At 39.2% G+C, this 14,889-nt stretch overlaps 1 pseudogene across 1 annotated transcript; it reads right to left on the bottom strand.

Annotated features, from left to right (window-relative positions):
- Window positions 1–2,816: 2,816 nt before the first annotated feature.
- Window positions 2,817–3,702, bottom strand: LOC104670101 (annotated as a pseudogene). Its single transcript, XR_749095.2, has one exon. The product of XR_749095.2 is annotated as a 60S ribosomal protein L6 pseudogene (transcript).
- Between the last annotated feature and the right edge of the window lie 11,187 nt (window positions 3,703–14,889).

Genomic DNA, 14,889 nt, shown 5'->3' with positions numbered 1-14,889 from the left:
AACATTAGTTTATTGTATTTCTTCTCTTTCATTTAGGACAACTGTGTAAGGTTTTACATTTTATATAAATATCTCAATTTTATGTTAATATGGTTCCTATATTTCATGCAACTCAAAACACCTAAGCAAGTAGATAATAATACTAGAACATATTTTCTAAAATATAAAAATAGATACTTAAGAATAGATATATATTTCGAATTTACTGAAATTGGGTTATCTCTAGGAGATATGTTATCAATGTGTTTTCTGCAAATTCTTGGTCATTAAAATTTTCTATTCTGGTTTTATAATAACTTTTATTTCTGGCGTAAATGAATATCTTTCAGAACCCGTGCTTCCTAGGATCTAGTCAAAGTATCTTAAATAATAATTTCACTTAGACTTTTCCAGTAGGCAAGAAAGGGTAATATTGCTGGCTTGTAAGGTTTTGGGCTTATTGATACAGTTTGTGGACTGGAACAAAAAGGAGATTTCTTTATTTAATGAAGTTGATCTCAACTATCCCTGTGCCTCAGGGATAGATTTTTTTTTAAAATCTGGAAAGTTTTTAAGAACTAAACATCTTGAGCCCAACTTTTTGAGATTCCGTGTCAACTGGCTGGGTGGGTAGGTGGGGGGAGAAGTGAGTATTTTTACAAACCTCTGAGTAGATTCTAATGTACAGTAATAGTTGGGAACCACTGATTTATAACCAAAATGGTAAGCTGTGGGTGCACATACAGGTCCAAGATCATCTTCAGGAAACTAGGCGAGCCATAGCTTCTTATGTCTTTTGTGTGGTATTTCCCTTGGAGTCCTAAAAAATGGCTTCAACTTGAGTCTCACAATGGGTAAGTTTGCCTTTGCCTTTTCTTTTGCAAAGCTATTATATAAATGTCCAAATTATTGATGAAGATCAGGGTGAGAGGATTAAAGAGAGGGAAAGGCAGAGAGCATCTCTCACAATGTGGAACAATGAAAGAAAGCACATGTGCTTTTGTTTCGGCAAAGTATGCCACTAATCTAGTTGTATCCATCATGTCAAGCTTGCTTACAAATGTATTGTTATCTGTCTATAGAGATGTGACATTAAGTAGCCCATATAGTGTGTTATTTATTTGTTTATAGGTTAATTGTTCAGAATATTGATCTCCTGGGCTCATTTTCCCATTCTTTCTGAAATACCCTTTCAAATCAGCAAACATAAAATACAACAGATTCTTCCACACAGGGGACTCTTAAATGATGCAGATTCTTTCTACTTGCTGCCTGTTAAAAAATCACTTTTGTAAGAAAGCGTAATCCAGTATACATATTGCTACTACTCCAGAAGTTACTGCATTATTTTAGGCCCTAACTTTTGGAGGAATGGAAGAAACTAATTAGGATGCACTAAAGTTTTGACCACTTGCCGTTTTGGTTAATTTAGCTATATATATATGTGTGTGTGTATATATATGTATATGCCTTTAAATTGCAATAAAGTTCTATACATTTGAATTCAAAAAACTATTTAATGATGAATTACTAAGTGAGATCTGCTGAGACAGTATGCCTGAAAAAAATGCAATAAAAAATAAAAGCCTAGTACAGCCATTATGGAAAAGCGTATGGATTTTCCTCAAAAGTTAAATATAGAACTACCATATGATCCATCAATTCCACTTCTGGGCATATATTCAATGGAAACAAAATCAGTGTCTTAAGGGGAAATCTGCATTTCCATATTCATTGCAGCATTATTCATATTAGCTGAGATATGGAATCAACCTGTGTCCATCAGTGAATGAATGAATAAAGATAAGGTGGTATATGCACACAATGGAATACTATTCAGTCTTAAAAAAGGAAATCCCGTCATTTGTGACAACAAAGAGAACTATGGCATGATCTTGTACGAAATTCCAAAAAGTCAAACTCATGGAAGCAGAGAATATAATGGGGGTTTACAAAGGGCTGGAGTGGGTGGGAATGGGGAGATTTTGGTTAAAGGATAAAAAGTTACAGTTACACAGGATCAAATAAGTTCTGGAGCTCTATTAAACAGCAGGTTGACCCTAGTTAATAACAATGTATGTATTTATGAATTGCTGAGAGAGCAGATTTTTAATGTTTTCACCACTAAAAATAAGTATGTGAGGAGATGGACATGATAATTAGCTTGATTTAATCACTCCACAATGCATACATATATCAAAACATCACATTGTACACCATACATACGCTTTTTAAAATCAATTACAAAAAAATTATAAAATAAAAGTAAATAGAAAGGAAAAAAAGCTTAATTCTGAGTAGTGGGATGCAGGCTGTTATGTGCCACCATTTTCTACTTCCCATAGTTGTCATTACATGGTAACCTCTGCCTTAATTTTGTAATGTATTTTTTTTTTTTAATTAACAAAAAAGTACATTCAAAGCCAGTTGCTTGGCTCTTGGGTGGGTATGTGAAGAGAAGCTTCCTCAAGGGCCTGGCGATGGAATTTTAATGTACTTGATGAAATTATGTGTAAACCAGACACTCAGACCAAAGAGCACTGCAGGGAAGGTAGAGCCAGAGGCGGAACCACACAGGAAGGCCAACATCTAGAAGTCCCAGATGGCTTCTCAAAGTGAGTGCAGAGAGACTCTGAAGAAAATCTGGAATCTTCCTTCTCTTCATATTTAATTTTCTAGGGTGGATCTCACCCAAAGAAAATTCTGTACATAAGAAAAATGTTTCTGGAAAGCACTGGTGCAGCCTCTGTCAGGTACGGTTTTTTTGGGAGGCCATATTTCTTTTTTTTTTTCCTTTTTCTTTTGTAGTTAGCTATTTAATGAGGTTCTTAAGACATTTAGAACACCAATTTGTGAGGATAAATTGCATTCGTCAGGGCAAAAACAGATCGCAGGTAGCCCTGGAGCTGAGGAACAGCTTTGATTTTTGGTAGAATTTGTGAGTCCACAGCTTTCTGATCAATCTTGCGCTGCTCTGTAATCTCGTATTTCTCTTTCTCTGTGTCGAAGATCTCACCTTCCTGGTGTCTGGGCTTCCGCAACTTCTTCTTGAAGTAAGCATCAGTAAGATGTTTCGGGATTTTGACATTGCTGATATCGATTTTGGTTGAGGTGGCAATGACACATTTCTGGTGTGTTCTTCGTAGAGGAACTCGATTGAGGACCAGAGGTCCAGTCACAGGTAACAAGCCACTAGCCAGCTGCTTCAAGAAAACCACCCTCTTGCCCCTGTGGCGTCCAGTGAGGATGATCAGAATGGTCCCGGGGGTAATGCTGGCTCGCAGTTTTCTCACGTGCTGACTGAAGGGTTTTTTGCCGTGGCTCAACAGCTTTGGAGGCACATCTTCAGTAGGATAGTATCTAGGCATTTTGCGAAGTTTAACCACCCGGGTACCGCCGTTCTTGTCACCACCAACTGGTTTTGTAAGAGTTGCAAGAACCTTCTCCTTCTTTTTCTTTTCAACCTTGGATTTAGCGGCTGAGTACTTCCTCTTGTACGTGGCCTTTCTGGAATACATGGCAGATCGGGAATACCTGCCAATTCCTCTGACAAGGACAGGGTTGCGGCTGCAATGGGGCTTCCCCTTCTTGGGCTTCTTAGCCTTGAGGTTACCCTTTTTCACCTTGCCACCAGCATCAGCCTTCTTGGCTTCGGGTTTCTTCTCTTTAGTATCTGGCTTCTCAACTTTTTCACCCGCCATCTTGCAAGATGGGAAAGAGAACTAAGGTTTTTCGCCGGAGGCCATATTTCTTAAGTATAACTTTAGTTTTCCTCATACCACAAATTTAGATATCTCTAGGATCTTATCTACATGGATGCGTTCTCGTTGACTGAAATGTGTTTTTCTAGCCATGAACAGGGCACAGGTAAAATGGTAGAGGCTGAATGAGGATTTTGCAATTATTGGAAACAGATGTGCACACATATTTTGATATTATTGGAAGTATTTCTTCAGTGTAAATTCCTAGAAGAGAGATTGCTGGGTTCAGATGCAAACGAATACTCTATGTAGTTTTGTTAGGCATTGCCAAATTCCCCTCCATTAAGATCACATCAGTTTGCATCCTCACTATAAATGTATGAGAGTTCTTGTATCCCCTGCTGCCTCACCAACAGAATGTATTGTCATACTTTTTAACTTTTGCCAATCTGACAGGTAAGAAATGGTATCTCGCGGCCAGGCGCGGTGGCTCCAGCCTGTAATCCCAGCACTTTGGGAGGCCGAGACGGGCGGATCACGAGGTCAGGAGATCGAGACCATCCTGGCTAACACGGTGAAACCCCGTCTCTACTAAAAAACACACAAAAAACTAGCCAGGAGAGGTGGCGGGCGCCTGTAGTCCCAGCTCCTGGGAAGGCTGAGGCAGGAGAATGGCGTAAACCCGGGAGGCGGAGCTTGCAGTGAGCTGAGATCTGGCCACTGCACTCCAGCCTGGGCCACAGAGTGAGACTCCGTCTCAAAAAAAAAAAAAAAAAAAAAAAGAAATGGTATCTCAGATTAGTCTTGTTATGAGGAGGATCATTTTTTCATGTGTCAAACAGCCATTTGCACAGTGTGTGCGTGTATGAATTGTGTTGTTTTTTTGCCAATTTTGCTGTTGGCTTACTGATATTCTTTTGTTTTCCTTATTCTCCTGCCAATAGCCACACAACCTGAGGAAGGGAACCTAAACATTACATGCAGGCAGAAGCTCCCAAGTGCTTAATTTGGGTTTGGAACCAGGCTGGTTACTTAGGAATTAGCTAGGTAATGCAGATTAACTATATCTATCTTCAGGTTTCTGATTCAAAACGAACAGGGTGGTCCCAAGATCTTGTGTTCTTTAAAATTTTTAAATTATTATTATTTTTTATTATTATACTTTATGTTCTAGGGTACATGTGCACAACATGCAGGTTTGTTACGTATGTATACATGTGCCATGTTGGTGTGCTGCACCCATTAACTCATCATTTACATTAGGTATATCTCCTAATGCTATCCCTCCCCCCTGTCCCCTCCCCACCATAGGCCCCTGTGTGTGATGTTCCCCTTCCTGTGTCCAAGTGTTCTCATTGTTCAATTCCCACCTATGAGTGAGAACATGTGGTGTTTGGTTTTCTGTTCTTGAGATAGTTTGCTGAGAATGATGATCCTGTGTTTTTAGCAACTAATCCTGGTGGTTTTGGTGCCCAGCCATGTGTGGGAATTATTGATAAGACTGCATTTCCTGTAAGAACACCAGCTTCAGGGCCCCTAACTGGGAAGAGAAAGAATGTACTAGAGGAGAATGAGCTAGAGGTGGCTGAGGAAGGCTGTTCATAGTTCAGGAATGCATCAGAACATTTTAACTTACTTACTTTTACCTGTCAACTCTGTCCTACCTGGGGAGAATGGAGGTGCTGTTCAATCCATTCCTGATCCTCCAAAGGCACTTGGATCTGCATTTGTTACTACTCATTCCTGGAGTCTCATCTTTGCAAATGTATTGCAAATGAGTTATCTTTAATGTTTTCTGGAAGCATATTCACCTTTTGTGTCATTTTGGAAATACTATTGTGAAATTAGCATGGCATTGTTAATTAGATAGAACTGATAGTTTGGTCATTTTATGTTCAAAAACAGGAAAGAATAAAAATACATTCTTATATTTTAGTTAGTATATTACAATTAGGCCTATCATATGGAAACTAAATACTAACATTTAGTTTGTAGAAGCCACTGATTCTTGCCCTCTTATTCTTCATTGTTTCATGAGGTTAAACTAAGGGTGCTGTATGAAAAAAAGATGTTGTACCCCAAAAGCAAAGTCATTTGAATTTGCTTCAAGGAAGTCCTGTAGTTGACCTTGAGAACCTTTTTAGATAAGAGAAAATTGAGCTCACAAGGACCTCCAAATTTTGAGTCAAATTCAGTAATATGTAACAAAAGTCTTTAACTTAGGAGGCACTTAGTAAGAGGTGGCCTTGTAAGAAAGGAGGTGTTGCTTTTCTTAGCTTACTTCAGAAAGATTATTTTTAATTTCCACTGAGTAAAGAACAGGAGGGGATGTGGTTGGGTTCGATGACAGAAAGAGTTTCCTTCTGGGTAGAATTTCTTTTGTGGTTATGAGCTCTCTTTTCCATGCAGGAAGTGGTTTTTAGAGTGTAGAGGCAACTGCAATTTTTCTTCAGGTGATTTAAATGCTATTTTACCTATACTATGAAAATGTTTGTATTTTCCATTCTACTGTGTGCAAATAATTTACTTGCAATAAAAAAATTTAAAATTCCAGTAAAATTTTGGGAGCTAATAAGTGAGAAAATATGGGATAGAAGAACCGTAGGGTCTTTGAAATCTTTGATGTCCCCAGTGATGTCATGGTGCAAAATAAGATGGAAAATCTTTTCCTAAAGTGATTCAATTTCTGCTACAAAGTGAGATTATAAGATGGATTTTAAAAAGGTTATTTTATTTGTAATGAAATTCAATAGAAGTAAAACTATGTATAATATAAATAAAGTTTAGTCAAAATCCTTTTCTCAGTTGTTATGTGATTCTCCATGGTGGGACCTAGGGCTAGAGTTCACTGGTGGCTCAATTTCTTCAAGTACTGTGTCCCAACTTGCTGAAAAAGTCTGAGTGACGAAGATCCAAGGGTAGCCCATATCTGCTTTGTCTGTTATCTAATAGTTTAGAACAAAAATATGAACCAGTACAGTTTTCTCAGTTGTTTCTTTGAACTAAGAAACATGAAGGGAAGTTGCCAGTTGGTCGTGGAACCTAAGGTCAAAGAGTCAGGATACTGAGTGTTGTAGCAAATTTATGAGCCAGTATAAACCATGACAGCTTAAGAGTCTCTTTAGTGAAAAGCTGACAATGGAACAAGAATCCAGAGAGAAATTGAGAGGCCCCAAGAGAGGGATTATAGGACTTCTTTGCTTCTAGGTTCTTGGAATCTCCAGAAAATTCTCCACCAGTTCTGAGATCCAAGATGTCTTTTGTATTCTTAAAATACATTTCACTTTTCTTGCAATGCTATTTATTCTCCTTTAGTCAAAGTAGCCACACTAATCAGTTATACCCAGACATAAATAATTTTTGCAAGGAAGTCATTGAGAAGCTTCATTTTACTTCAATAAATATATTTTTTTGAAATGTAGTATTTATTATTAATGTGAATATTTTAAAGGATATGTTAGTGACATTTTTGGAAAACTGAAAATAAAGTACATCTGAATTTTTTTAAATCAAACCAATCCATTAAAATCAATTTTTATTTTAGGAACTTCAGTATATGCTATGTGCTCTTTTCTAGTTATAATAAGTCATATTCAATGATTAACAGAAGGATGATGACAAACAATTTGATGAAAGGGGAAAAATGCCAATTATCTTGATAATTGTTGAAGTAACCAAACATTTGATGCAACTTTTAAGTTTCTATGTGTATAAGCAATCCTGCTACTGGGTATCTATCCAAAGGGAAAGAAATCATGATATCAAGAAGATACCTTGGCTGGGCACAGTGGCTCATGCCTGTAATCTCAGCACTTTGGGAGGCCAAGGCAGGCGGATCACTTGAGGTCAGGAGATTGAGACCATCCTGGTCAACATGGTGAAACCCCGCCTCTACTAAAAATACAAAAATTAGCAGGCGTGGTGGCAGGCACCTGTAGTCCCAGCTGCTCGGGAGGCCGAGCCAGGAGAATCGCTGCAACCCAGGAGGCGGGGGTTTCAGTGAGCCAAGATTGCACCACTGCACTCCAGCTTGGGCAAAAGAGCAAGACTCCATCTCAAAAAGAAGAAGAAGAAAAAGAGAAGTTACCTGTACTCATATGTTTATCACAGCACTATTCACAATAGTAAAGGTATGGAATCAACCTATGTCCCTAAATGGAAGATTAGATAAAGAAAATTTGGCACATGTATACCATGGAATAGTACTCAGTCATAAAAAAGAATGAAGTGTCTTCAGCAGCAATATGGATGGAACTGCAGACCATTATGCTAAGCGAAATAACTCAGAAACCAGAAGTCAAATACCCCATGTTCTCACTTGTAAGTGGGAGCTAAACAGTGGGGACACATGGACATACAGAATGGAATAATAGACATTAGCGACTCTAAAATGTGGGATCGTGGGAGTAAGGAAAGGGCTGATAAGTTACCTTTGGGTACGATGTTCACTATTCGGGTGATGGATACACAAAAGGCCCAGAATTCACCACTATGCAATGTATGCATGTTAGAAATCTGTACTTGTACCCCCTAAATATATAAAAATTACAGAAAAATTAAAATAAGCTTATATGCATATAGGTAGCAACTAATTGACCTATACAAGAAATTATTTTGTTTTATGAAATAATGACCACTAGTTGGAGACTTAAATGTGTTTATTTTAAAAGCTTTACTATTAATCTCAATCAAATCTCATCTTCTCCTCAGCTGTTGCCATGGAAGCTGGATGTAAAGGAGGTGGGGGCTTAGGCCTGGTGCTGAGTCCCCTCTCCCCTGAGTCCTTTCCTAGGCATTGACTTCTATGGTGTGGTAGCCAAGATGGAAGCAAGCATATGGGGAGGCAGAAGTGTTTTTACTTGACTGCCCATGTGTGGTGGTTTCACATCTTCCCTTAGGCCAATCTGGTTCCAGCTGAGGATGTTGATAGTGTCTGCTGGCATTAAGGTTTCTAGCCGGATGGTGTGCTTGGTCTTCACTGGGTGGCATTTATCATTGCCCCAGCCTTCTCTGTCATCGAAACATTCCCTTAAGGAATAACTATGTCTCCCTTCACTTCTCCAGCAGTACACTTCTTTGGATTAGACATCCTATCTATTGGCTCAGAAACTGCCGAGATATTCTCAGCTCATTTCTGTACTCTATTCTATGAAAGTGGAATGCTTTTCCACATGCTCTGAGGGCTGTGAAGAGCTGGGAAAGGCTGCCTGGGAATGCCAAACTCTTTAATTTCCATTGGCATGGGCTGCTCCAGTGGTCTCTATCCCTTATAAACCTCTAAGCCAGAAATAGGCAGCCTTCTTTATATTCAGGAATGACCTATAAACTTTGAGATAAACCTCTGAAGCCCTTACTTCCTCCTCTCCACAATTGGGAAAACAGACCAAAAAATAACACCAACATACCTTCAGAGTTCCAGAACTCTCTCCTAAGGATCCCTTAGCATGTTTCTCCCTGGGGCGTTGCCAGCATGGACCTAGGGGTACTGCAGCTCAGCAAGCCCCCAGCCTGGGAACCAGTTGTCAGTAACTCCATCTTTCTGGAACCTCCAGGCTTCACAAATAATTATCTTGGCTTCTCACAGGGGAAGCATCTCTTATTCTTTTATCTTCTTTTCATAAACACTGTAGTACCTACCTTATCTGGCCCCACAGTTCACTATTTTTGATGTGGGGATTGGCGGAGGGTTGAACAGTTGGTGGAAATTCTGCACTGGGCCTCTCAACAAGTCCTTCAAGGAGGTGTTGGTCCCAGTTCCAACTGAGAACAGCCTCTTGTCATTATGAGATAACTTTCGCCTTTTCTTCAAAACAGCATGGAAAATCTCACTCTACCTATAAATCAGAGACTATATTTGTCCTTAATCCTCAATATTTTATTCAATGCTTTTCAAATAATAGAAACTCAATAAATGTTTGTTAAAGAAGAAAGACAAGAGCAGTTTGAGTAAGTTTAACCTTATTTTCAAAAAAATTTAAGAAGCTTCTAAGAGAGATGGAAAATTTCTGACAGAAAGGAAGGCTATATAGAGGTTAGAATGGATTTACGAGAAAAAATCTGGTCCGAGTAATCTGACACAATTCCTTGCTGACACTCTCTGATGAAAATTAATGATTGGAAGATGATGTATTAAGATATTGTATGCAATTTAACTCAGGCAAAGTTGTGTATTATATAAAATAGTAGAGAAAAGGGATTTGAGAATCAGTATTAAAGGAATCAGCCAATAAAGAGAAATAAATAGGTTTTAGACCGTGCATATAAAGGATGAAGATAGCAACCATTTCAGTTTGTGTCTGTTTGTCTTTTAAAAACTCATCTGACTTTTTATTTGACTGACCTGACCAAATTTACATGTTGTTTTGGAGCCATGGAAACAGAGTCATGATGTGCTATTGAATGAGACAAAATAAATACAGACGGGCTTAGGTGTTAATGAAATTTTTTATGTTTCATATGATTATTTGTGGGATTCGCTTGTATAATATAATTACTAGTTCACATTTCCTTTAACATTTCTCTCGTGATATTTTTTTCAGATGGAGAATTATACTTGGAGTACGGCAGATTTTAGAAAAATTTGTAAAGAAAGAGTTATCAGTTTCTGCTTACTGTAGATACCTATGCCCTCCTAAATTTGGAGAGATCCTCACTCCATTTCAGAAGCATTCCCTTCTGAAATTGTCATGTATTGACTCTTCAGTCTCTCCCGGTAGGCATGGTAAGCTGCTTAAAGACTACATCCTCTTTGTCTTTGAGTTAGCAGCAATGATCACAGAGTGTAGGACATAATAGGTACACAATAATAGTTTAATGCATGAACGAATAGTTATCAGGAGCCCCTGCACAGTCTTACAATCCTAGCCCTGGTATTTCATATAATGGTGTAAAATCTTAGTTACCCAAATGTTCCTGAAATTGCTTGTTTCTCCCTAACCCATGATAAGATCACTCAGTTCTTTGCTGATAGATGACTTCCCAATTTCCATTAGGATTTTCTCTGAAATGCATCTTGCTTGCTGGGGCACTACTAACTTCCAGGCCTTGCCAGACAATTATCCAGAGACTAAACCTTGCTCCCACAGAGACCTCCATCACTAGCCCAAACTCTCTGGGGTTAGATAACCCTTCAGATTATGTTCCAGCATTATTAGTGATCTGAGAGTCTAAGCAAGTACTCTTCATTTATTTTCCTCCAATCCTGCCTACATTTATCTAACAAATTGAAAATATTATTCTTTCCTTTTGCCCATTGTATCTCTGGAAGATCCACCAGGGAGAATGTAATAGACATTGGACTGGGGTTCATCCTTTAACAACATAATATTTATTTCTTCACCTCAAGGTTAAGAAGGTTTAATCTTTAGAAAGAACTCTTAGCTTCTGCCTCCTGCAGTACAGTTGGGAAGAGCTTTCAGTTCTAATCTGGGAAAGTTAAATGATGGGAACGGGTGCTGGTTATATTTCTTTAAGAATGGGCTAAGGGACTTCTCATGCAGAAAAAAAAGTCCCGTAAAAGTAGGTTAGAGTTCCAAGTGTTGCAGCTCTTTCAACATATGTGATGTGCTGCCTGGGCACATATCCTTCTGATATCAAAACTGATATTGATGTCAAAGATATGATGTGTTTTTGTGGAGGAGAACAGTGAGTGAGGTTTGGGTAACAGGTGTAGGGATTCAAGTCAGAGGAATAAGAGAATGCCACTTAAGCTGTAGCCCCAGCTTAGTAATAATCTCCTTTGAGTGTGTGTGTGTGTATGTGTGTGTGTGTGTGTGTGTGTGTGTGTGTGTGTGTGTGTGTATGTATCCATAATTTGAACAGTCCCAGGGTGTGCTGTGGCTTTCATGGCCCTTCTCCTGAGGTTAAGAGCTGTTGCAGAGCTGCTGGCCTCAGATAATATTCTGACCCGGGAGACAGAGAGGACCTTCTGCTTTCACACCCAGGATCTCATTTGGAGAGTGATGTTCGGTTTCACCCTAACAACATGCTCATTGCTGCGATTTCCAGCACTGTTAATATTAAGGAACTTGTGTTTGGGGGTGGGGTTGAAAAGGGAGGAAAATAATTGGCAGGGTGAATATGCTGATCTTTTCACACACTCCTCTTTTGCTTCCCCTCTGTGGCTGCAGTTGGGTTTGCTTGCTGTCTTCACCGAGCTGACGTGTGATGTCTGCAGCGCGTGTCAAAGCCGCCTCGCACAGGCAGCCGCATTCCCTGCCTTGACATCTCATCCCTCATCCTTACTCAGATCTCGTCAGCCTACACGGTCTGCTCCTCCAACAGCTAATAGCGAAATGACTGCGGGGAAGGCAATGACAGCAATCGCTGTTCGGCATTTATTTTACCTTTGATTTTTTGCTGCACATAAAATTCCAGGCCTGAGCTGCAAGGCAGACATAGAGGAGAGTGCCGGGGCTGGGAGGAAGGTGGGACTCTGAAATCTGCCCCTCCTCCCCCTTCGGTATAACGTAATGCGAGCTGAGTGGTCTCTGGCAATGATTTAATGCCTCCTTTGGACATTTGCCGGTTAACATAGCAGGATTGACAGTTGCATCGTGAGTTGTATGTAGTTACCAAGGCTCAGAGGCTGTATATTTCCTTATCCTGCATGTCATTCCTGAGACCTTTTATAAATTCAGAGGCAGGACAGCGAGCTAGGCTCCTACTATCATATGTGTTCTTGCTTCTTTATTGTTCTCAGTACCAAATGACATTCCACAGCACCTGCTCATACTGCTTAGTGCTATATAAGGAGAACCAGATAGGAACACATGCTGCCCTGTCCTCCAGGAGCTTGCAGTTTAAGGCAAATGCCCAGAGACAAATGTTGTTTCTGAATCTTTTTCCTCTCTGTTACTTGGCAGCAGCAAGTGATGTGGTTTGGCTCTGTGTCCCCACCCAAATCTCATCTTGAATTGTAGCTCCCATAATACCCTTGTGTTATGGGAGGGAGCTGGTGGGAGATAATTGAATCATGGGGGCAGTTTCCCCCATACTGTTCTCATGGTAGTGAATAAGTCTCATGAGATCTGATGGTTTTATAAGGCGTTTCCCTTTTTGCTTTGCTCTCATTCTCTCTTGTCTGCCGCCATGTAAGATGTGCCTTTTGCTTTCCACTATGATTGTGAGGCCTCCCCAGTCACGTGGAACTATGAGTCCATGAAACCTCTTCTTCTTTATAAATTACCCAGTGTCAGGTATGTCTTTATTAGCAACGTGAAGATGGACTAATACAGCTGGCATAGTGGACATGTTACACAAACTTTATACTCAAGAGCTTCATCTCAGTCCTTTCTTGGTCATTTAATGGCTTTGTAACTTCGGGCAACTCATCTAACTCTTTTGAGTCCCAACTTCCTTATCTGTAAAGCTGGTACAGCAATGAAGCCTGGGTGTTGCTGCCAGATTAGACATGGTGTTTAAAAACCAAGCTGGCCTACAGTAAGAGTATAATTTCTGGTAGTTGTTGACATTTTGGAGAGTAAATCTAATGATATGTGCGTGGACATCATCACATTTCCCGTGATATATATGGATGGATTCAGGGCTCTGAATAAGTACAGAGGAATTGTTTTTGAAACCTGTCACTTCACATGACCAGTTCTCTCTTCCTCCTCATCTGTATTTTTTTCTGTTATTGAACCAATTTATGGAGCTAGCACGGAATTCCTATTAACTTACCCCACATAGATATGACGTTATCTGGATAGGCTAGCCTGAACATAATTTCTCAATTAATTAAATTCTGCTTCTAGGCAATTTGCAGCATAGTGGTCTTTTCATTCATTCCCTTCAACTTGGGGTAGCAATGAATGCAGTCATTGCATTGAGCACTCACGGAGAGTGACCTACATGGATACCATTTTTCTTTTAACAAATAATGTGCCTTTAAATATAATGTTCTATGGTGCAGTTATGTATGTAATAATTTGTTGATAATTTTTTATTCATATATACTAGGATCATTCATTACAAACTAATTGAAAAACACTGTTACAGATTAAATGACAATTATGTTTGATCCTTTTGTTTAACCAGTTAGTATAAGCATAGCTTATACTGGATCTAGTTCACATGGAATGATTGATAGGTGAGATGAGATTATTTTATATCAAATCTTGCAACCAATCTTGTAACTCCACAGGTCAATTTTCTATTACAGGCTTGGGTAGATGCTCCTGCAAATTTTTTTCTGAGAAGAAAATGATCCTCTTGATGTTGTCGTTTTGTTCCTGCCTTTAGACAATAATCTAACAGTTTCTTATACTCATATAGCTCTTTGTATTTTTCAAAGTCCTTTCTCTTGGATTCCATGATATGGATCCCATTTCTGGTTTCCATCTCCTTACCTCCATATATAAAGATAAATGCCAAATGCCCAATGATGTGAGGGAAAAATGGGGATAATTCTTTGGAATGTTAAGCATTATTCCTTCAGGGCTTGACAATCCAGCGTACTGTGAAAGCATAGGGCCATGTTTGGAAGAAGAGAAGGAAGATGGAATTTACAGTCTTGGAATCTTTTCAGCATTCCACAGTGTAAAGTGTATGTGTGTGTGTGTGGGTGGGTGGGTGCCTGCGTGCACATGTGGGAGGGACTTCTTGGTTACATTAATAATTTACTACATCCTGTGTTATTTGCCAGTTGATTTATGAGTTACTACAACAAGATTATAAGCAACTTGAGGTCAAAGAATCTTTTTTAGAGCTTTAGAGGTCTCAAAATGCTTAGCATAGTTCATGGAAATTGTAAGTATACTGTGGATTCTTGCTGAATGGAATTGAAAGGTACTTCCTGCTTCTCACGCCTACCTAACATTAGACTGCATGAAGTCAGCACAAGGGGAATTGCTCATTATGCCTGCTCTGTGGATAGTAAGGCAAATGCTTACTAGAAGGAGGGTCAATAAGATACAAACAAATTTAGGTTGGAATAAATGGACCATGCCCTTTTTTGATACCTAATGACTCCAAATTACTTTTAGCGATGAAAGCTCATTAACTTTTTCACAAAGTGGTAATGTGAAACCTGTTCCAAAATATGTGAATTGCTTTAAAATAATGTCTCATAGAAGTTAAACTGAAAATAAGAAAAATTTCTGAGACAGAGCTGATATCTGTTGCATGGTAGTACAGAGCCATTTGGGGGCTATTTTAAGAATGGAGACCCTCCTAACCAAAGTCAGGGTTGGGGATAAATGGAACTGGC

Source organism: Rhinopithecus roxellana, chromosome 17 (genome assembly GCF_007565055.1).
Source record: "Rhinopithecus roxellana isolate Shanxi Qingling chromosome 17, ASM756505v1, whole genome shotgun sequence".
Taxonomy (NCBI): Eukaryota; Metazoa; Chordata; class Mammalia; order Primates; family Cercopithecidae; genus Rhinopithecus; species Rhinopithecus roxellana.
This window is presented reverse-complemented; position numbering and strand designations above follow the sequence as displayed.